The 24,601-nt window shown below is 45.7% G+C and overlaps 1 protein-coding gene across 6 annotated transcripts in view; it reads right to left on the bottom strand.

The window, feature by feature from the left end:
* Pacsin2 (protein kinase C and casein kinase substrate in neurons 2) overlaps positions 1-24,601 on the bottom strand; it is a 94,816-nt gene that overhangs the window by 34,854 nt on the left and 35,361 nt on the right. The window lies entirely within an intron of this gene.

The following is a 24,601-nucleotide window of genomic DNA, read 5'->3' as shown; positions in this document are numbered from 1 at the left end:
ACGACATGGACGGAAACCACGAGCCAAAACAAACATTTACTCCCATTACATTGTTTTCTCAGATATCTGTCACAGTGGCAGAAGCAAGCAGGGGGAGAAAACCAAGATAAAACCCTAACACAGTCCAGCATCTGGCAAAAGTTCACTTCTCAATATCTGTTGTATCTCTACCCATCCTGCTCAGACTCAACTTGCTGCAGGCCTGGGAGGTGACTCCTTCAGAAACAGGCAGTGGCTTTGGGGATTCCCTACTGGCAATGATCTCGAAAGCATGCCCTGCATGACCTCCTCTGTGGGGCAGGGTAGAACAGACCACCTCCTGAGGCACCTCAAGTGGCCTGTAAGGTATGGTTGAATGGTAGAGTGAGGTCCTAGGTGCAGAACAGCAAAGAACTCTGGAAAAGCACAAAATGACAAGCTAGCCACCACTGTTCTAAGGATGGGCTGAGCCTGGCAGTTTGTGCAATTCACGCTGCCTGGCACTCAGAAACTGATAACTTCTTCCTAAAGAAACTGAGTTCTAATGCTTGAACAGAATGTACAGAGTTCTGAGAACTCCCCAGTGCTGCTGGTGAGGGAGAAGGTTACTCCAGTAATTCAATGTTAAAGAGGAAAATACAAGGCTCTCCCATCGCATCGGCCAGGAGGACAAAGACACACACTCTACATTAAGAGTCTAAATACAAGTTAGGCAGGTGAGTGAGTGAGGACTCTCAACTAAGGACTTCTCTCTTCTGGCCCTCTCTTAGAAGGATGCAGAGCCTCAGTCCAGCTCCTCCCAAAGGCCTTAGCATCCCAGTTAATTAAGGAACAAGGACAGCACAGGCTTCTCTGCCCCCTCAAAGAAGATAATTTTCTTTTTACTGTGACATGATACCAAACAAAACTAGCTTGAGGTGGGAAGGATTTATCTGGGCCCACGGTTTGATGATATAATCCATTATGGTAAGGAAGATACCCCAGGGTGAGTTACTGGTTACACTACATTCACAGCCAGAAAGCAGAGAGCAACAAATGATGGAGCTCAGTCAATTTTCTCCTTTTTATTCAGTCTAGGACCCCCACCCAGTGGATGGCGCTATCCCCATGTAAGGTGAGCCTTCCCTTCTCACTAATCCTGAGTATATCCTTATAGACAAATGTAAACGTCTCCTAGGTAATTCTAAATCCAGTCAAGTTGACAATGACGATGCAACAAACATGCAACCTGAGAGCAAGAAAATCCTAGTAATAGAAGTCGGGCTGGTGGCCAATTCGTGTAATCCCAGCACTTGGGAGGCTGAGGCAAAAGGACTGCTGGGTTCAAGGCAGCCTGGGCTGTAGAACGTTTCAGGCCACCTGAGCCACAATGTGAGACCCTGTCCAAAGCCAGCAAGCACACAGCAAGTCCTCCAAAGATACTCATTAGACAAACCTATTTTAAAAGGTATCCTTAGGAATCCAGGAATAAGGATGGGTAAGAGTGTCTAGGTCCCTGCTTCGTGTGACTTCTGCTGCTGCACAAGGTCAACACTTGTTCCAGAGCCAGTTTTCTGCCTGTGTACAGAGGCTTAGAGGTTAACAGAGGATGTTACAGTTGCCCTTGGCCCCAGTGGAGGCTGGCACAACCTCCTTCTACCATTTCTGGCCTGTTAACAGGTACCAGGTAAACAAAGGATGTATTACATAAGAACTCTAGCTTATCTTTAATCCCCTTAATTCACTCCAAAAGGAAAACTAAGAGGCCGTTCTTGAGGCCGATAGGCTACTGTAGAAAGTAAGACCATCCAAGTACTGTGCTTGCCTGTCTCCCCTGAAAGAAGAGCAGGAAGTCCTCCTCTTTGATCCTTGCTAAACACTAACCATGGAGGGAAGCAGAAGTGCCCACATGGCCTTCCCAGGCTGTTATGCGGTCCCATGGTTCAAACAGGTTTCTTTCTTACTCGTTACCTGCACAGAAAAGTCTTCAGTTACTAGGAAATGACTGCAAATTCTTTTTTCCCCTATCCCCCCCCCATCCTCCCTCTCTCTCTCTCTCTCTCTCTCTCTCTCTCTCTCCCTCTCTCCCTCTCTCTCTCTCTCTGCACAGGGGTTCTCTTGAGTAGCCCTGGTTGGCCTCAAACTCAGAGACTCACCTGTTTCTGCTTCCCAAGTGCCAGGATTAAAGGTGTGTGTCACCACTGTCCAGCTGACTGCAACTTCTAAGCCACTATGCAGCCTCAAAGGTAGGGTGGGGAGACACCCACCATTCTTTAAACAAGGAAACCATTTACCCATTCATTCCACAAACATCTACCATGCACCAGGAACTATCCTAAACTGGTGACAGAACAGTAGCAATAAACAAGACAAACTCAGTCCCTGCCCTTCTGGGGCTGAGATCATCCTGGCATGCAGTTAAATGATACAGCCACATAGTGTATTAAATTCTGGATAGAAGAAATGTGGGTGTGCTGGGCAGTGGTGGCGCGCGCCTTTAATCCCAGCACTCGGGAGGCAGAGGCGGGCGGATCTCTGTGAGTTCGAGGCCGGGCTGGTCCGACAGCCTCCAAAACAATACAGAGAAACCCTGTCTCCTAAAAAGAAGGAAGGAAGGAAGGAAGGAAGGAAGGAAGGAAGGAAGGAAGGAAGGAAGGAAGGAAGGAAGGAAGGAAGGAAGGAAGGAAGGAAGGAAGGAAGGAAGGGTGGATATGTGGGTGCTAGAGGAAGAAGTCTGAGGGGCAGGGGCTTATTGTGATTAAGTATGGTCTCTGAGGACTTGGAAAGATGGGAAGTAGGGACAGGTGCTTCCTAGTAGAGGGACAGTAGAAGGTGACAGACCTGCCCTGCACTGGACGGGACAGGAGAACAGGGAGATCAGTACCAAAAGCTCCAGAGAGGACCAATGAAGTATCATTCACATTACCTCTGTGCTCTGCTTTTCAAAACTAAAACCTCACAATAACACATGCTATTAACAGAGAGCAAGGACTTTCATCCAGACCAGCGGTTTCTTGCAATGAGCCTGCACTTAAAGATGCATGGATAAAAGGGCTCACTGAGTGACTCACTGTGTCACACTGCAACTTCTATGACAAGATTTTCCCCTTCCTGTTTATTTTTATTGTTTTATTTGGGGTCGGGTGAGGTTGCAGGGACAGAGGGTGGATGCAGGGGGTGGGAGATGGGTGGGATCGGGATTCATGATGTGAAAGAAACAAGAAAAAGTTTTTAAAAATCTATTAAAATCAAGCATGTGGCTAGGGATGGCTTAGCAGTTAAGAACATGTACTGCTCTTGCAGATGATGCAAGTTTGGTTCCCGGAATCTACATCAGGCACTTCACAACCACTTGGGCTCCAGCTCCAGGGGGATCCGATGTGTCTGGTCTCCACACTCACATGCCCCCTCCCCTCACACATACATTCACATAACTAAAAATAAATCTTAAAAACCAAGCACCTATGTGTTTTGTATCTGTCCTTAGCTCTGCAGTGTCCAAACCTCTAAGGAGAGAAGTCACCATCTATCCCAAAGTCTGTCTCAGCTCTAAATTTATTCTACAGATTGAGTTCAGCCAAGAGCAGGTATTCACTGTGGGAATGCTGCTGCGGCAGAAAACAGAACTAAAAAATGAAATCACTTCAATGCCCATCAAACTGTCCAGTCCTCACGACCCACGGCACACAACTCCAATCAGGCAGGTACTCTGTTGACACTGGCACTGTCAGCTGCGGTCAGTTCACGCATCCTCTGCCTGAACGTCCTTCCTCCTGCACTACAGACCTGTGCAAGGCAGGCAGCATCCTAGCACTTCCAACTCTACCGTGCTTTCAAGTTCTAACACCACAGTTGGCTTTTTGTATTTTGGGTTATTTATTTATTTATCTGTCTATCTGTTTTGATACAAGAGTCTCTCTACATAGCTTTGGCTATCCTGAAACTCAGTGTAGATTAGGTTAGTCTCAAACTCACAGAGATCCAGCTGCCCCTGCCCCTGCCAGCAGAGTGTTGGGATTAAAGGCCTGCACTACCATGCCACAAATGGAAACTCTTGAGAGGGCATGAGTCTGCGTCACTGCCCTCTTTTGTTCACTGCCCTGACTCTTGCATCCACATTTCCTTGGGTACAGTCACTCCTTTAAAACTTGCCGGAGGTTTTAGGGTAAGCTGAACTCAAGAGTCTGAGTGATCTTGACTCAAGGAGATAAGATCCCAGGAGGAAACTAATGGGAGCCTTTATCTAAAGTAGAGACTTCTTTTATTAATACAACTGTAATACCTCCTCCCATCTTATTATATGTTCTTTCCTTCAAATCCTCTAAAAAGCTTTTGGGCTCTTTCTTGGAGCTTAGGACTACTCTACTCAAGTGGGCTTGGTAACTCAAGGAAAAATAGGCAGCTCAAGCCCTGTTCACTACAGCCATACAGGAAGCCCTACAGCCCATCTGAGGCCTCTGGCCTCTGGGTTCCCTCTGCTGCCAGGTTCAGTGTGTGTCCAGTCAGTCCCTGGTAAGAAGGACAAGGTCTCCTGCATCTCTCTAGCCCTCAAACCACCTTGCACACAAAGGGTGCTCAGGCCAGAGCTAACACGTGGCCTCGAACATTGGTTAATAAGCAGAGACACATGTTTCAACTTGGCTATCTGCCACAGCCTATTTTGTTTCCAATGACTTCATCTGGAAAAGGGAACATTCCTTAAAGGAAGTGATAGAGATCAGCAAATAAAGTCACTTCTCTCTCTGGAATGCTGTGTAGAGCACTCAACTCAACAATGAGTGGGAAACTGTGTCCATCACAACATGCTGGATTCTAAAGGCTGCTTCTCAGGGACCTGAGGTCCAGTGCTTAGCCAGTCTAAATAATGAAGGTGGGAGCATAGTTTTTTTCATTCTCTGCATCTCCCTGAAGACAAAAACTTGTAATTGTCCTAGATAGAAACAATCACCTGAAAACCCAAGTTGGCTAGACGAGGCTTCCGAGTTACCATGTGACACAGGCACAGTGGGCTTGTAAGAAGTAGGAGATCTTAGGAGCTCCACAAGGGCGTGGGACCATTTTCCTGGAAATAAACACTCTTAAGAACCCCAATTAAAAGAAGAAATGGTGGAGCTTGTCTTATTTGGCTTCACTCAACACTGCAGGGGCCTTTGTCCCACAGGGGAGGTAGGTGAGAAAATCATACTTTCCTAACCCGACAAGCCCAGTGAAGGTGTCCTACTATCAGGCATGCAATTCCCACTCAGAAACCCAGTGTCTCTAGCCCTGCTCTTCCCCATGGCCATGTTGCTAGGCCCATGATAGCTCTAACTCCAAATGACAATCCTTGGTTAGCATGGAACGGTCACACCAACACGAGGCCCTCCAGTCTCAGTACTTGGCCCTTTCAGTCCATCTACGGCCAAATCACAAGCACCTAGCCACCCTAGTCTGCATTCTCAACTGTATAAACCAGCATTTCTCCCTGAGATGTTCTAAAACATCATCCCTGTGGTCTTAGACTTGACCCCACCAGGTCTTCACAGTTCAGGTCATCCCCAGACAGAATTCAGAACCAAGATTGGGACAGTTCCAGCTGGTGGAGCTTCCCTTTTCTGACCTGCTCCTTCACCAGGTGCTCTGGCTTCAGCACTCCACATTGTGGTCAGATGTCTCAGACACAGTTAAGGGGCAAGCCTCTAAGTAACATTCTCCATTTGTATTTGAAGGGTAGATAATACTGGCAGGATAAAGGACTAGAAAACACCCTGAGAGAAGAGAAAAAAATGCTGGTGTCTCTTGGGCCCCTGAAGCCTTTCACTACCTGTAATCTGCTGTTTGTTACCTGTGCTAGAAATAAAGCCGAGAACATCAGAGAAGGTACAGGAGATAGTATACCTGTGCTAACATAGATGAGGAAGGTTGGATGGAAAGGGGAGAAAGTAAGCAAGCCTTCTTAATAAGCAAGCCTTACTTTAGGGGCTGCAGAGATGGCTCAGCTATCAAGAGCACTGCCTACTCTAGCAGGGACCCAGGCTCAGCTCCCAGCACTACATGGAGACTCACAACTGTGTCCAACCCCAGTTCCAGGGAATCCAATGCCCTTTTCTGGCCTCCATAGGCACCTGCACAGATGTGGTATATGTACATACATGTAAGTAAAACACACATTTTTAAAATTTCTTCCTATTTCACTGCCTATAACATAGAGGAGGAAATCAGGTTGTTTTTAAGGAACTTCAAGTAAATGACACACAATTTTTAACTGTGAACCATCTTTAGTTCAAAACTGCCAAAGTACTTCACACTATGCTTATTAAAGAACTACTATCCTTTCAACTTTTTGGACTGTCCACACAACAACTATGTACACTCATGTAGGTCATGGGAGTTATTCAGTGTGCTGAAAGGGATCATTTCATATGCCCTGTCTCAAATGTCAAGTTTACATTTGTTTTGGGACATAGTCTCACTATGTACCTCAGGCTGGCAAGTAATGCACTTATACAACCCAACCTGGCCTCAAACTCATTATCTTCCTGCCTCAGCATGCCAGATACTGGGTTACAGGTATGCACTATCATGCACAGCTTGAACACCAATTTTAAAAGAAAAGTACGCCCAGACATTCATACACCCTCAAATAAACAGAACCAGTAAATCTATATCAATCATAATTTCTGGGGGCTGGAGAAATGGCTCAGCAGTCAAGAGTACTGTCTACTCTTTCAGAGGACCTGGGTTCAAGTCCCAGAAATAACATAGCAGCTCACAAATGTCCGTAGCTTCAGTTTCAGGGGGTTTAACATCCTTTAGCCTCCTTGGGCACTGCACATACATGGTGTTCCAGACATAAATACAAGTAAGACAACTATGCATATAAAAATAATTTTTAAGAATATAAATAGACAACAAAAGAAAAACAAAACCACTATAACTTCTTTCTTATTTTTTTTATTTTTTTGAGACAGGGTTTCTCTGTGTAGCCATGGCTGTCCTGGACCTTGCTCTGTAGACCAGGCTGGCCTCAAACTCAGAGATCCACCTGCCTCTGCCTCCCCACTTCTGTAATCTTCCAGCGCTGGGATTACAGGCATGTACCAATCACCACCCAGCCCACCATAATTCTGATGAGTCAAAAATCATATTTTAAGATTTTATTTATACATCTGTGCGAATGTATGCTACTTGCAAGCTAGTGTCCTAAGAGAACAGAAGAGGGTATCAGATTCCCTTGAGCTAAAGTTATAGCTGCTGGACATGGGCGCTGGGAACTGAACCTGGGTCCTCTGGAAGAACAGGAAGTACCTTGCTTCTCTCGAGATCTTGCAGTAAATCAAGCCACAGTCTGTTTCCCAAGCCCATTCATATCACAGAAGTTACTCATGCTGCTGCTGACACAGCATCCTATCCTTGTCCTAACCCCTATGCTAAAAACTAACATAGGCATTTCACATCCTGAGTAAAACACACAATAAAGCTGGTGAGGTGAGCCCTGAGGGCTATTGTGGGGTGTACTTCCTGCCTTTGCTGAAAAACAGAAACAGCAGCAGTTGATAGTTACTGTGTGTGAGCCCCAGTGCTAGGCATACCCACTCTTCAACAGCCCTGCAAGGCAGAGAAAGATGAAGAAACAGAGATGCTGTTGTGTATCATGAGCTCAGGTCCCCCAGGAAGGAAAAGAACTGAGTCTGAAAGCCAGGCTACAATCTCAGGATGAGGCAGGAGCAGGTGCAAATCAATGAGCTCGACTCAAGACAGGGGAGAAGGGCTAAAGAGAGCTGGTATACCTGCCAGGGTCCCAGCTCTAGAAGATATTGATGGATCTGAGTGCACCGACTCTCTCGATTTCATTCATGAAGGCCACACACTAGCATGTCTTACAGTACACAGGAAAGAAGGGGGAAAAAAACTAATTGCTTAGATTATTAACCAAAAATGTCCTGAGCTGAGAACAAAATAGGTGAGGAGCAATTCTTCTTTCATGGTCTGTTCATCCATCCAAAGTCAGCAGTACATCTGTGGTAGTTTGAAAGAAAATTGCCCCCCATGGGAGTGGCATTATTAGGAGGTGAGGCCTTGCTGGAGGAACTATGTCACTGTGGAGGTGGGCTTTGAGAGCTCATATACACTCAAGCAATACCCAGTGTCTCAAAGACCACTTCCTGTTGCCTGTGAGTCAAGGTGTAAGGACTCTCAGTTCCTCCCCAGCACGGTGTCTGCCTGCATGCTGCCTTGTTTCCCACCATGACCATGATGGGCTAAATCTATGAACTGTAATGGAGCCACAATTAAATGTTTTCTTTTATAAGAGTTGCCATGGTCATGGTGTCTCTTCACAGCAACAGAAACCCTAACTAAAACAATGTCCCATAACCAGAATCTTATGGGCATGCCCAGAGCACCTATACATCTTGTTATGCTGTTATGTTCTGCTTAGTAACAGAAACAGCAGCAGTTGATAGTTACTGTGTATCAGAGCAAGGGTTTGTAAGGAGCTAAGTCAGTTAATGCTACACTCTCAGCCCCCTAGTACTGAACAGTCCTGTCATCATGCATATGGCAGAACCTGAAGATACCTAGCCAGCACAGTTTCCCGAGGACTCAAGCATACGATCAGAACCTAGTGTGAGATGACTTCGTGTGCTATCCCTATACTAGTTAACTCTAAAGTACCACACTCTGAGGTAGCCACAAACTGCCTCTTTCCATGTACAGTTCTCTGGGCCTATCTTAAACCCTGGACAATCATCTAGGAAATACACTTTCTCCAAGAGCAGAGAAGAGCCTTACAGAATAATCCCAAATGCATGGGCTGGAGGACAAAGTAAATTTGGCCAGAATGCCAGGACTAGTAAACAGACTGTCTTTAAATTAGCCTGAGTCTCGAAACAAAGAACCTCCCCCAAAGATAAATGACCAATAAGAGTAACTGAAACACTCCTGAAAAGGAAGCCAGGGAGATTAAGAATGGCTCCTATCTGATAATAGCTTAGTAACCTAAGAGGAGGCATTTCCCAGGGCTGCAACTGGAGTCCAGTGAAAGCTAATGAGCTGCCTTCCCTCTGCAGTAGTCAGTTTGTCCTTGCTGACAAACCAGAGGAGCTGAGCAAGAGAAATAAGACAGGAGCATGGAGGTGAGGAAAGAGATTGGTGTAGGAATCCTGAATGTGTACAACGTGGGCACTTCTGATTTGTCCTTGGGTCTGTGTCTACTCATGTCCAGACAATACCATGCCAAAGGAGGAAGAAATAGGTTCTGTGTTTTATTACCAAAAAAAAAAAAAAAAAAAGTAACTGAAACAGGGGCTCATAACCAACAATCCCAACACTCAAGAAGCCGAGGAGGACCACTACAAGTTCCAAACGCTTGAGTCTAGCCTTGGCTATGTAATGAGTTCCAGGCCAGCCTGGACTACAGTGTGAGGCTGCCTCTAAACCAAGTATAAGAGGGAAAAAAAAAGAACCAAGGGCCTGCCAGAGGATGCAGCACCAACACTTCCCAAGCCAACCTACTTGCCTGTACTCTCAACCAGAAGACCTGGAGTTAAGGCCTTAAGGCAGAGGGAGCATCTGCTCACTCAGTCCCAAGATGGGAGGCCTGGCAGCCCTGAGTCACACAGCACCTTCCACTGACCAGCCCCTTCTTTCCAACATTCACAAGCAACAATGAACTCTCTTCCAAATCAGAGAGAATTGCTATTGCAGCTGGAGAAACACTGCTTCCTACCCTGACCAGGAGACAGCCTGAGGGACTAGAAAGCCCACAGTGTGTGATAGCACAGGCACACAGACCTAAGGAAATATTATGGAGCCTTAGTAACAGAAACCATGAGGAAGCTCTGCTTGCACAGAACTGTTTAAAAATAAACTGGTACTGAAATACCAGCAGAGCTACAGTGACTCACACTGTCCTCAGTGTGAGAGAACAGCAGCTCCTTGACACACTTGTCTCCTGGGCTTCTTCCCCCGTAGAGAAACAAGGCAGAGTAAAGAGAAGCCTAAGGTTTGTCTAATTTTACCAGATGAGTAAGATCTTACATATTTAGTTAAGAGTGCAGAGATGAATCATGCAGTGAACCTCAGCAAAGACAAAATTCTAAAGCAGAACCAGGGCTGCATGAGTTACACCGAGGATACCATGGCATTGCATCTGACAGCCCAGGCTCAGCCAGAAGGTGGAACCTTGTTGGCATTCATATGCTCACTGTCACAATGACCTCTTCTTGGCCATGTACACATCCCTCACCTTCATGCTCTCAAACTGTTTTCAACGACAGAAGATCCTACCTCTCCAGTGGCCTCAGCCTCTGTGAACAACTAGTGTGACACACTGTTGCCCGAGACTGCTCTTCCTAGTCAGCTCCTACTCACCCTGCTAGGCCTGGTATGAGGGTCAATCTCTCCTCTACCATCCCAGTGAAGGTGGGAGCCACACCAGCATGAAGAGCCAATGCCAAGGTAGGACAGACACCCCACCCAACCCACAGATCCAAGCAGTACGAAGGTTCAGCACACCTCAGACACCAGTCACAGGTATGGGGCTGGCTCAGCTAGGCAGTCCTGAACTTCCTCAGTCTTCCCAATCCCTTCAAAACAAAGTCCGTCCACCCACCCAGCAGATTGCTCAGTTCACCCACCCTCCTCGACCCATACACATGCAGAGAACACACAACTTCACCTTGCCAAATGCTTGTCTCGCATCAACCCTAAGAACCGATGGCATTTAAACTGAATAGAATCGCAAGTATTTTTTAAACCAACCAAATAATTACTGGAGGTAGCTCTAGGAAGATCTGTGGCTGTCACCTCTATATCTGCAGTAGAGCTCCAGTTTCTAAGTGGTTTCCTGTCAGAAAGCAGCAGACATGTGCTGAGAGAATGCCGGGCCTTAGAGTGAAAACAAAGATGGATCTGAAGCCCAGAGAAAGCCATGTCAGTCTGTTTACAGGAGGAAAGTCTGAAGCAGAAAGACTTGCTACTTTGGAACCACAGTCAATGGAAGAAAGACTAGACCTTCCCTTTTGACTCTTACAGGAAAGGAGGTATCACACACGACAGCTGCCACTCTCTGCACAGCATGCTTCAGAGGACATCAGCGAAGCTCCTTCTGCCAGACTGTGCTATGTGCCAAGGCTCACACCAAGCAGAGAGCTCATAAACACTAATGGCCCTGCTCTGCCAGCTCCTCTAGGCTCAGCTACCTCCTCCTAACAGCCTGTCATGGTTGGCATCACCTCTGGGCTATGCCTGCCCAGGTACCCTGCAGCCTGTCTTCATTCCAGCACCTGGAGAAGAGCTGGCTCCGCCCAGCTTATCTGTGCAGGACACAAATCACCAGGAATTTAGGAAACGGAACAAGGAGGGAGACAGAAGTTACAGAAGTTGTGGGATTCAGTTCAAAAACAAATTGTGGGTTCCTGTAGTAACGTGTTTTGCCCTGGAGTGTTTTGTATCCTAACAGTACAAATAAAACAAGCTGAGGACCAGGTATCTTGGTCATTTTTAGATGGCCTGTTCAGGTCAAAGAGAAGGAATCAAAGGTAGGAGAAAGTTAAAAAACCAGAAGGTCTCAGGCCAGCTGTCAGCTATTAGCTCACCCACAGGATGTCACCAGGGAAGGTCTGGGTGGCGGGTTACATGTGGTCCCCCCAAAGGCATTTTTATTCTGTAATGGGAACAGGTCAGAGAATGCTCTCACAGCAATGTATTCTATACCTCTGGCTGGCAAGAGCCCTAGGAATGGAACGTGGACATTCAGCTGAAGATATTCTTGACCTGAATACCAGGGTTAAAATAGAGCTACTTTTTTTTTTTTTTTTTTTTTTTTTGGTTTTTCGAGACAAGGTTTCTCTGTGGCTCTGGAGGCTGTCCTGGAACTAGCTCTTGTAGACCAGGCTGGCCTCGAACTCACAGAGATCCGCCTGCCTCTGCCTCCCGAGTGCTGGGATTAAAGGCATGCGCCAACGCCCGGCAAAATAGAGCTACTTTTAAAAGGACAAAAATGACACATTTTCAAATCTAGTGTTAATACAAGAATACCAACAGTAATATAAGAAAATACACAGAAGGAATCTCATGGAAAGAAAATGATGAGGTGTGACCTGGTTAGGGCTAAGTAAGTAAACTTAACTCCATGGGTGCCATAGCTCCTGAAAAGCCATGCCCGTGAAGAAATGGCTAATGCGCTCTAGACTGTGCTTTCATAAGAAATATTCAACTACTTTTGCTCTCCAGGTTAAAAGGAACTAGAACCCACAGTGGAGAGGATCAGGAAGTCTGTACTCCAGGGCTTCTCTTTGGCTTTCCCAAACTGCCAAGTAACTCCTATGTAAAACACTTTCCCACCGGCCTCAGACTCCTCACCTCCTACATGAGGAAGAAATGCACCCTGCCCTGCCCAGCTCTCTTAATATAAACAGAAGGTCACTATCACTGCCTCTTGTAGAGAGGAACTCACCACTCACCATCACTAAGTACTGTCTCCTGAGTGCCTGCCTTCTTAGAGACTGCCTAGGCATGAGCTGAGCATTTACTAGACCTTTGATATACTACAGGAAGCTGCTTAGCAGCAGAACAATAGTGATTTTTTTTTATAAGATGGAGGTTTTGCTCACACAAAGCAATGCTTATGAATGGGCTTTACACCTACTACCCAGTGCTACCATGCTTACTCAGCTAGGAAGAGTAAGGGCTAAAACAAACGAGAAGCACAGGCTCACTTAAAACCTCAGCTACTACTCAGTGGCTAGGACAGTCACTTTCCTCTAAAAACACTTCTGTTCTCTGCAAAGGAGAGCTTGTCACAAGGCTGTGGGCCCATTTGTCTTCACTCCTGGCGGCACAGGCTTTGCTTAATGAAAATGCATATGCTGTAGAGGTAAGTTACCTCCACCACTACCCTGCAGGTAGCAGCCACCTCACACACCATCTCCTCATGTCTACACCTTTTACTGCCATGGAAAGGGAAAAGAGGATGGCCTCCAAGGTCAGCAAGTCAGTGGGAAGTAAGACCAGAGTTCTGTCCAAGCACAGGAGTAAGTGCTAATAGTGGCATGGCCTGGCGAGGGATCCACTCCACCATGTGGGCTGAAAGATCAGTCCTAGTGGCCTCCCTTGGAAATGCAAAGCCCAGCCCACTTCTAGTGCCACTGACTGGAACTTTGTGTTTAATACTGGAAACTGAAATTTGAGAAGTGCAAGAAGAATGGAATTCTATGTATATAAACTAAAAGGTCCTACACACACATCTGTCTAGCAGAGACCAAAGTCAGGATAGGTAGAAAGACTGCCTAGCTAAGGCCCTAGCTTTGATCTCCAGAATCATGGGTGAGGGACTAATGAAGGGAATTATTTAGCAGGGGGCTGGGGTGCGACAAAAAGGCTTAACTACTGAAAACAGCTATTTTTCAGAACGTTTCTAAGATAGAACTTACGCATAATCTACCCATTTAAAATGGACAAAGTGATTTCTATGAAGCTCACCGAGTTGTGTCGGCATTACCAGTCAATTTTTAGAACATTTCCATTACACCAAACACATCCCATGACCCTTAGTAGCCATATCTGTCCCCTCTATCCCCTAACAATTAATTGATCACTCAGGCTTGGCCTCTCTTGTAGTTCATATTAAAGGAACCATACACGATGTGGTCTTGCTTCTTTCACTAAGCACGTCTGTGAAGTTCATGAGTGGTAGCCCATAGCAGTATTTCATCCCTTTTTAATGCTAAGCAACATTCCATTGTATCAACACACTCCAATTTGTTTAGGATTAACACGTTCTGCTCTTGGTCTATTATGAAAAGTACTGCAGTGACGACATATGTACAGGTCTCTGCACAGCTCTATGTACATCTTCGTTTCTCTAGGGCAGACACCTAGGAACTGCTGGGTTGTATTGAGAAATGGCTTCCCATAGTCACCCAGTCTGACAACTGCACCGTTTTACATTGGCATCAGTGGCTTAGAGAGCTGGAACAGACAGAAGCAGACCACTCGTGGGCATCTGCTAAACCAGGCGGCATGAGCCCTCCCGGCCACGTAAGTACAAAGTCTTAATGCTGCCCTTTCTGCTGTGTCCACCACTGAGGAGGCCTCAACTGGCAGCTGGGGGGAGCAGGGTCTCCTAGACCAACCTGGTCCCAGGGTCACTGTGTACTGGATGGACTACACACCCAGGCACCACACAGGAACACGTGGGAGAGTTGGGGAGTGGTAAGAAAAGTCAACATTTTTGTCATGGTCAGTCCCTGAAAACTGGTACTGCTCACTAGTGAGGCATAACCTATACAGAAAGAACACAATGAACTATGGGAGGAAGGAGCGGGGCTTCCTTGAAACAGGTCAATAACTTGTTGGGATGGAGCTATGGGAAACAGGAATATATTCTTACATTGCCAAAAGGCTTTATAGAAAAATCTGGAAATACAGAACAAGGGTGGTAACTGTTACCAACCTCTGACTCTTTAGTCCTACTCTGGGGAATATGCCCCAAGCAAATAAACACATAGGAAAAAATAGCTTGAACAAAATGTTCATCCCAGTAATATTTATAACAACAAAAACTGGAGACAAGTCAAATACCCAAAAGCTAAGAAAACAATGGTGAATTGACAGGACTGATACACACAGCCACCAAAAAGGACAGCGGGAAAGTGGTTTCCATTTCAAACTGGACACACAGAACAGTACAGACACCTGTTACTTGGGAGCAAGGGCTGTGCATTTTCATCCTTGTCCCCAGTGCTTGGCATGAGGAACACACTTAAATATTAGCCAATTACATGTCTGAATCAATACATGAACAAGTCAGCTCAGTCTGTGAGTGACAAGGGCTGGTGGAGACAGATGGAAAAAAACTAAGGCTACTTAGCCTAGGTCCTAGAAAATGACTCAGAGTGTGCCTTACAAAAGACAGGAGAAACCATAGTCTTCCTTCGAATAAGAAAGCTGGGTGCCTTTCCAAAGAGAAATGCGCCTGTGGTTCATGAGGCTGGCAGTCCACCTGTCAGTATTTCGTAGGGAGGGAAAATCAGGGTGGGACTCTCGTGGTCTTCCCATGGGTACCTGCTTTATGAATGTCAAGTACTTCCCAGAATGTTGGATACAAACAACACACATTCATTCCACAGTGTTTGTTTCCGGAGAGTCCTGCTGATAGTCAGAGCCTGCTTTTGTCACCCAAGAAACAGGTTTTCTTCTATGGAATTAATGTTCACATTCTTGAGGAAGAGTCAACAGAAATTCAAAGGGTTGTGATGTAAAAATTCTTTCATCAGACAGACCCTCCTCAGTGTTCTAAGTGATGGCCTGAATCAGCCACATTTCTTCTCATTAGTCCTGGGCTAACCACTGCCACAGCTTCACCCCCAGGGTACAGCAGGAAGACTGCCAGGTCCTTTATGCCAGTTCTTTATCACCTACCTAGCGAGAAGCTACGGATCCAGCTGTTAGCTTCTTGTCTCATTCTGAGCAGCCTACTGGCAACCCTGGAGAACTGGCTCTCCAGGGACCCCCCTGCCTGTGTACTGTCAACCAGCAGATGGCCAGTCCATAACCCCTGCCCCACAGTTCCCCTCCAGCTCCCTCCCTTACTCCAGCTCTCACTCTCTGCAGAAGACAAACAGCAATCGGAAGCTTCTTGCTCTTCTCACTCCTCACTGCCACCTTCTCTGGCCAAAGACTCTTGTCACAGGCCCTGTCTCCCACAGACTTCCACTCAACCCTCCCATATTCCTGTACACCCTGTCTCCCCATTCTGTCCCAGACAGTAGGCCAGTCTGGAAATCCCACATCAGGAAATGGTCCCAGCACTTGTAGGCTGCTCAAGCCAGAAGCTCCTCTTCCCACACCCACACCTTGCTCACACTTCTGTACAAGGAGAGGGTAGGCTAGATAATAAGACTTTCTACAGTTTTGATGGCTTTAAATATGGCAAAGTATTCTGAGCTAGGGCACCAAATTCCAAATGCCATATTTTCTTATCTTCAATGAACATACTTGACTGATGGGGTGTTTCTACCCCAAATATAAGTATCCTATACAAACAGTCCAAGTGGTCACATTCAACAAAGACTTGCTTTAGGCTTGAAGAACTAACTGCTTACTGGCTTACTCCCATATCCACATATGTGACAATGTGTACAAAGCAGTGCCAAAAAATGAAGAGATGGTATTGTAACGGTATTAGAATCCCTTCACCAGCAGGCTGGGGAGATGGCTCAGAGGTTAATAACACTTGTTGCCCTTGCAAAGGACCCAGGTTCAACTCCAAGAAGGCTTATGATCATAGGTAAACTCCAATTCCCGGAGATTCAACACATTCTTCTTAGTGTGGGTCTCAGGCACACCACAGTACACATGTACTCATCACACAAAATGACAACTCCTAACTTTTTGTGTGTCCGGGCTCAATAGATGGTTCAGGGGTTAAGAGCGCTTGTTGTTCTCCCAAAAAACCTGAGTTTGGCTCACGGTACCTGCACTGGGTGTTTCATAACTGCCTTTAACTCCAGTTGGCCTTCAGGAACACCAGCATACATGGCCCATTTAATAAACACAGAAATAAAAATAAATCTGCTGGGCAGTGATGGCACACACCTTTGATCCCAGCACTCAGGAGGCAGAGGCAAGAGGATCTCTGTGAGTTCAAGGCCAGCCTAGTCTACAAAGCACGTTCCAGGACAGCCAGGGCTATCACACAAAGAAATCCTGTCTGGAAAAAGAAAACAAAACAAAAATAAATAAATAAATAAAATAGATCTTTTTTATACAAAAAGAATCCTTTCAACAGAATGTGGTGGTGCACACCTTTAACCCCAGCACTCGAAGGCAGAGACAGGCAGACCTCTGGCCAGCAGAGTCTACAAAGTGAGTTCCAGGACAGCCAAGGCTGTTACAGAGAGAACCCCTGGGGGGGGGGTCCTTTCACTAGGAAGCACACCTGTGGGCATGCTAAGGGTCAGAGCTGGAGAGCACACAGGATATATCAGCTCAGCTCGATCTGCATGATGCTCCTCTCACTTTAAGATATCTTAAGATCAGAATCAACAGTGACAGACAGATGGCTACAGGTACACAAGAGACATGTGTCACAAAGTGGTAGAGATCTGGGTTGCCAATGGGGGTACTGGCGTTTCAAAGTATTCTGAGTACTCCTCCCGTGCCTCGGCTCCCCTCTGCCCCAGCCTCTGAGAGGCATTACCACAGCTCACTGTCAAGCTACATCAAACACTTCCCTGGAGACTCCAGTCAGGGTGCCTGCTTAGTCAGTGACCTCTTCCGTAAGCTGTCAGCTCCCACTCAAGGGCTACACTTCAACTCCCAGAAAAGTCACATGGACCTAGATGAGTCAGAAGGACTCTTTTGGCCAAAATGGGAAAAAATATAGAATGGGTCAGGAGGTTGTCCTTTATTCAGAGGGACAGAAAATGGGAACATTCACCAAGGGCTGGTGGCTGCTGAGGCAGGTTCCCAGGAGCAGACAAAGGGCATTATTAACAACACATGAGTCAGAGTGTCCCAGGTCAGCCCCTCTAGCTCCTTCCAACCCCTCCACTTTGAGACAACCCCTCTAGAAGCAGGACTTCCTGTAACACAAAGGGCCTCTGTGGGCCTGTGTTCAGAGAGGAGGAGTAGATGCTTTTCCTGTGCACAGGCGGCAGTTTCAGAGGCCCTGCCCCACAGAAAAGTCTGACAAAGCAGATGCCTCTAGGAGCTGCAGCTCTGCCTGAGAGGTGACAGTTGCTTAGTGGAAAATTAGAAAGAGCAAGAGAAGGATAATTCCACAGCACATGACCAGGCAAGGTCTCTGAAATCTGTGACTGATTCTCCACAAGACCATACCTTCTGGTGATCTGATCACATCAGGCAAAATACTTCTGAGGCCCAAGACAATGTTCATCTGAAAAATGGAATCCAGTCTGCCTTGGAGACTGTGTGGAACCAGCAGCATTCTGCTGGGGGAGAGAGGGGGTGTGCTTCCTGAGTGGTGGCAACTGGATAATCATGCCTGTGGCCAGGTCCCTAGCACTGAGGGCTCTGTTCTTACAGGGTTCACAATCACAGAAAGGACGTCTTCTAGCACGGTGGGCAATCTCTTCCAATGAAGAAAGAGCTGTGCAAAAACACCGTGTTCGAAGCAGGAGTCTCACTGGGAAGCCATAGGCTGAAGGAGTGGGTGGGCGTCCCAGGAGAAGGAAGGTGTGTGACAACAAAAGTGCAGCACACAGTTTAGCTGGTTTTTAAGCCTATTTGGTGGGGAGGGGTTCACAGCCCCCTCCTCAAGAATGATAGAAAATGCCAGAAAATCATGGCAATACCACACCTTTTAGAAGTTGTCTCCAGAAAGGAACTGCTCAAATATTTCTCTAGCCACATACTTTTGAAGCTTAAGTCTGTGCAAGCGTATGCTTGTGCACATGCACGCACGCACGCACGCACGCACGCACACACACACACACACACGGATACGTGGGGGAATCACTTGGTTTTTAAATGTTGTGTAGACATTGTCTGAATGTTACTACAATGTCACTTTCTCAAGAACACATTCTGCTCATCTGCACGTACCAACTGAAGCCGCAGCATCCCACCCCAGAGAAGAGTGCTGGGAGTTTACACCTGGTACTTGCAACATACTGAAAACTAAAGGAGGGAGGGAGACAGAGAGAAGAGACACAGAGAAAGAGATAGGGGGAGGGGAGGGGGAGGAGTTTTAACTTCATATTGATGTTAGTTAAAACAAACAAAAACCAGCAGTTTGAGACAACAGGAAACTCATGTATAAGCAATAATCTGAAATGAGCCTAAGCAAAGCAAAAATCAGCAGCAAAATCCTCTTTCCATGAGAAAAGTGAGAAGAACTGGACTCTGAGTCCTGGCAATAGCAGTGATCAGGTAAGGTTTAACTTCTGGGCTTCATTCCCATCTGTAAAATGGGGGGGGGCCGGGGATGGAGACCAGGGCGCTATTCCATAGAGAAAGTTTTAAGTTTAAATGGCACATTAAGTGTGAATGCCTACATGTCTCAGGCACTCCCCAAATGCTGGTCTCTCATGCTCTCAATCTACTAGTCCTTAGCATAACTGGCCACAGATGTCACTTTGCAAGCAGTGCATAAGCACATTGCACAATGCTCTCTGAAGAAGCTGTAGCCACAGATCCACTCTAAAGCTGGTGCGGACTGCTTCAGTTTGGCTGGCTGGAGCACCGTGATTCTGGTGAGATGCTATAGGAAGGCCCAGAGCTAATTTAGATCCTTTAGTGGTTGTCTCTCTTAACTTTTGCATCTGACTTAACATACCTGACCACAGATAGACTTCTCAGGATGTATGGCTTGGCTAACCTTTAGCCTCCAAGCCTAAAATTAATGATGCTATAACATCTAGAACCTACAGAAGAGACTTCCTACCTTGGCTGTGAGCTGCCTACCTGATGCTCCTACCAACATAACCAGCAAATGTACTGTTCTGTGACTATACAAGCTTAGGTACCCTCTTTCATAGTGGGACATGGCATCCAGTGTAGGCTGGCTTCATTCCTGAGCCAGCATCCCTTACGGGGAAATTATGAGTAGAATTTCCTTATCTTCTTTAAAGCACAATTGTTACTTAACAATGACAACTCCAGGACACAAGACATCAATTCACACACTGCCTCTCTAGTAAACATTTTCTAGTGATCAATCATAGTACGACGGAGAAAAAGGAATCCCATTTCTATCCACAGCAAAATGCCTAATTACCATACTTGCCTTACCAAGTAATATCTGAGGAGTCTATTACAACCTCAATTACAATACACAGCAATTCTTTCCTCCTCCTCCCTACTCATTCCCCCATACTCAATAAAAAATTTATTGGTTTAAGAAACCGCCTGAGCCAGGCATGGTAACACATGCCTTCAATCCCAGCACTGGGGAGGAACAGCAGGCAGCTCTGCATAGTGAGTTTCAGGACAGCCAAGTCAGGGCTATGTGGATGGATGCATGGATGGATGGATGGATGGATGGATGGATGGATGGATGGATGGATGGATGGATGGATGGATGGATGGATAGCCTGTACCCCATTTTTTACATATTTTCAATAAAAATTTTCATGTATTGGGCTGGGAAGATGGCTCAGCGGTTAAGAGCGCTGACTGTTCTTCCAGAGGACGTGGGTTCAATTCCCAGCACCACATGGCAGCTTACAACTGTCTGCAACTCTAATACCAGGGGATCTGATACCTTTACCCCAATGCATGAAAAGGTTAAATAAATTATTTTTTTAATTTATTATGAAAGTCACAGAGACCCTCAGAAATAAGGGGAGAAATAGAAGGGCAGCAATAGTAGAAAGAGATACATTTAAGGGCAAGAGAAATCAATATTTAAGAGTAATTTTGCAGAATAATCAAAAACACTAAATTACAGATTATGGATGCCAAATAAGCCCAAACAAGACTTTTAAAATAGCTGCACAGAGTCAACTTAAATTGCAGAACCATGAAAATGCAGGAAAAAAAATCACAAAAGCAGTCAGAGAAAACGACAGTTTGCTCTCAGAGTCCCAACTAGACCAGCAGCAACAGTGAAATCCAGAAAAACTGGAGTGAGACATACTGTGCTGAGCAATGACAACAGCTCAGTAAGAACCCATGCCCAGACAACCCAGTTTATCAGTTAGACCTTTCAGACATGTACACTACCCAAAAGCCCTGCAGAAAGGACCCTATAGGATGTGCTCCTGACAATTCTCCTGGGTGCGTGCTTAGGAGAGGGAAGTCACTCTGGAGACAGTAAGGATGGTCCCCTCTAGGTAGAGAGGGAATGATTAAAACTGAGTGGCAGAGAATGGTGAGGGGAGCTGCTAGATACTAGGAGACAAAAGAAGGCCACCAAACCCAAGAGCCTTAGCTAGCATACTAAAGAGGACTCTGGACCTTCTTCAGAGCCAGCCGTGGGGACAGATGGACTAGATCTGAAGCCAATGGATAGAGTGGAGAGCAATCCCCAGCCTCAGGACTTGGGTCATCCAACATGGCACTACTCACCAGCTCCTCAAATGAGAAACTGACTTGACACTTTTAACATCACAGACACAAGAAGCTAATAGCACAACAGATGGTAAAGCCTCAAAGAGAAATGAAGAACACAGAAGTAGCTTAAGATGGAAAATAACTGCTCTGGGCCAGGTAAATAGGAGGTGGGTACCTAAAGCACATACTAAACTCTGGAGCAGTGGTTCTCAACCTTCCTAAGGCTAGGACCCTTAAATACAGCCCATCATGTCGTGGTGACCCTAACCATAAAATTATTTTCATTGCTACTTCATAACTATAATTTTGCTACAGTTATAAATCGTAATGTAAATATTTTTGGAGGTAGGGGTTTGCCAATGGGGTTGAGACCCACAGGTTGAGAATCACTGCACTAAATAAAGCATGGTGAATTATTTTTTTCTGACCTCCAAGATGTTGTTCCCTCTGGGTTTGCTTCTGCCTGACAACCCCTCTCAACAAAACTCCTAGGACAAAGTAAGCAGAAGCTAGGAGCAGGAAGAATGCCTGTCAGATAGTACTAGCTGACTCCAGAAAGAGATGAATCAATTATATTATTAGGAAAAGGACCCAGCTCACTCACAATCATCTAATTCTCATACCAGGGGATCCATGCCTTCTTCTGGTGTTACCATCAGGCTCAGTCCAAAAGCAACAGCCTTTTCAGGGATATAAAAGGTGCCCATTACAATGGCAGGGGAAGTCACAGCTCAGCCCTACAGCATGAAAATACCACTCACGGAACTCACTTCATTCTTTGCTTTTATAGATTACAGTAGGTACACATTGATTAAATTAAACTTTAAGCACAAATAAGATATCTATAAAGACATCCATTTTCAAGCTGTGGTGCACGCCTTTGATCCAGCACTCAGGAGGCAGAAGAAGGTGAATCTTTGTGAGTTCAAGGCTAGCATGGTCTACAAAGTGAGTTCCAGGACAGGCTCCAAAATCTGTCTTTAAAAAACAAAAAACAAAGAAACAAAAAAGACATCCATGTTCCTGGAGTGTACATATTTCAGAATTTTTTGTTTGTTTGTTTCCTTGTCAGATCCAAAGGAAACTCGAATTCCCCAAACTCCAAAGATAATCTAACTATCCAGAAATAGCTCAACCTGGACTATAGGAGGATTTCTGGAGTAAGATTAAAAAGTCAGCATTCCTCAGGAACTTGTGAAGCCGATTCCCCTCTACCAAAAGGAGTCATTTCCTTACCTCAAGGCAGAAGGGCCTGCAGCTACATGTGGAGTCTATCAGCATATCAAAGCTCATGCAGGTTATCACATGTACCTGTCACACATTCAAAGTCCAGGCTAGCATCCTAGCCCTTCTCACCTCCTCCCCTCCCCCAACCTCCCTGCAGCTGGCAGGCTCCCTTCTCCTCCCCTTCCCCCCACCCATTCTCCTTTTCTTTTTTTTTTTTTTTTTGTTTTTGTTTTGTTTTTGTTTTGTTTTTCGAGACAGGGTTTCTCTGTAGCTTTGGAGGCTGTCCTGGAACTCACTTTGTAGACCAGGCTGGCCTCGAACTCACAGAGATCCGCCTGCCTCTACCTCCCGAGTGCTGGGATTAAAGGCGTGCGCCACCAACGCCTGGCACCCATTCTCCTTATAACCCTGCTGTTCTCACTGTTTTCTCCCTGCTCGGCTCCTGCTCCTCTCCCTGTGTTTTCTCATTCTCTATCCCCTGCTGTTGTCCTCCCCTCTTTCACAGGCAGCCCTGGCCGTGTCCAGTCTGCTGGCCGTGTCCAGTCTACTTCTTTCTCTCTTTGCTCTGGACTCTTCCAGATCCTCTGGCTGTTCTCTCTCTCTCTCTACAGTAAAAGCCTTCCCCTTAACCATAATGTTTATACAGACCTCACTGTGTAGCCCTGGCTGTTCAGGAACTCACTCTGTAGACCAGACTGGCCTAGAACTCAGAGCTCCACCTGCCTCTGCCTCTTGAGTGCTGGGATTAAAGGTGTGCACCACTATACCCAGTCTATTTCAGAAAATTTTAAAGGATTATACTCTAAATATTTTAGAAAAGAAAAACACATGCTGTCTATAAACCTCCTCCAGGGTACTAGAAGTAGGTTTTGTACAGCAGCAGGGCGCCATACCCTCCCTCAGCCAGTCTGTGCTTGAACTCAGTTTTTACAGAGAACCTTGACAAGGCTGGGTGCTAGAGACTGAACCCAGGGCCTCACACACTCCAAGCATTCATCTACCCCAAGAAACTATGTTTAAAGTAGTGAATAAATTCTATTTTATTAACTAAATCATCTCTTTGTTTACATTATATTTTTTTTTAAGTCTCTCATGTAGCAGGACCTGTCTTAAGATTTAAAAGCTGCTAGTATTCCTATGCAGGAACTGAAACACACAAATACTAAGAAACAGGAGCTTGTGTTCGGAGGTTTTCCTGTCATGTTTCCTCTTTCAAAGAAGAACTAAGCATTTGTCCATTTCTTTTACTAAATGTAATCTAAATAGGGTTGGCAGTCTCATCTACAGATAACACATAATGGGGCTCACTTGGCTGGGACCTAATTTAGGAGAGAGGCAGGAAAAACTTTGAAATAGAGGACTCTTTATTTTTAAGAAAAAGTATCTCTCAGAGGCAGAACTGTCGGTACCCTTTGTACTGATAATGACCTCATTATACATTATATTCTATATTAATCTACTTTTTCATTATGCATCTAAGCCAAACAGTACTCATCAAAACCTGTTATTTAATAAAAGCTGAGTGTTTGGAAATGAAAAGAAGAAAATGAACTCTTTGGGTCAGGGCTAAGGCTCAGTGAGGCCCCCGTCCAAGAGAAGAGGGGCCATCCAAGATATGAAGTTGAGAAAGCAGACACCTATCATACAAAAGGAATGACCTAGAAAGCGGGCACCTTAAGCTTCCAGACTCAGCTAATCAGCTGTGTGACCTTGAGCGAGTCATTACACTTCTTAAAGTCTCAATTCCTTTGTCAAAATAAGAGGCCTGTCCACAGCAGCTCTAAGAGCCCTCCAACTGTAAATGCCAAGCTCCTACCTTTGAAACTAAGCTACCTAATAACTTAGCATGTGGGTGAGCAAGGGCCAAATAAAAAGAAGGAACAACAAAGAAAGGTGTATTCTCACTTTCTGGTGGAGCTCTCATACCTGCAAGGAATGCTTGGCTTGAAGTTATGAAACCTCTTCGTTATTTTCACAAATGCAACACTTAAAGAATATCCAGTAAAATACTCCATGATCCAGAAGGTTTGAGGAAAGAGCTATTCAAAGCTACAAGAGCAAAAGTAATACTGATGGGCATGTAGCTATATACTGTGGAAGAGTTCCCTGTGACCCAAAAGTGCTAGGCATATGCACAGATCACAGCAGGTAACACTCTAACAAGAAAGCATGTTTGTGTGGGGGCACAGCCTGCACCAGCAGAGCGCTTACAACCATACTAGGCCACTGCTTGGTTCAATGTTCATGCAATAGGTAATCCAGTAAGAACAAGTCATGCAGCGGGGGCCACTTAAGCAGTCGGTTTTTTGTTTTAGCTTTTAATTACAATTACAGTACTACAAAAATAAAGGGAGAGAGGAGTCATAATTTCAGTTCCAGGATATGATTTTTGAGGTAAGAAATAATTTTAAAT

The sequence above is a fragment of the Mesocricetus auratus genome, unplaced genomic scaffold (assembly GCF_017639785.1).
Source record: "Mesocricetus auratus isolate SY011 unplaced genomic scaffold, BCM_Maur_2.0 Super-Scaffold_100010, whole genome shotgun sequence".
Classification (NCBI taxonomy): Eukaryota; Metazoa; Chordata; class Mammalia; order Rodentia; family Cricetidae; genus Mesocricetus; species Mesocricetus auratus.
Note: the sequence above shows the minus strand (reverse complement) of the source record. Positions and strands in the feature narration are given on the sequence as shown.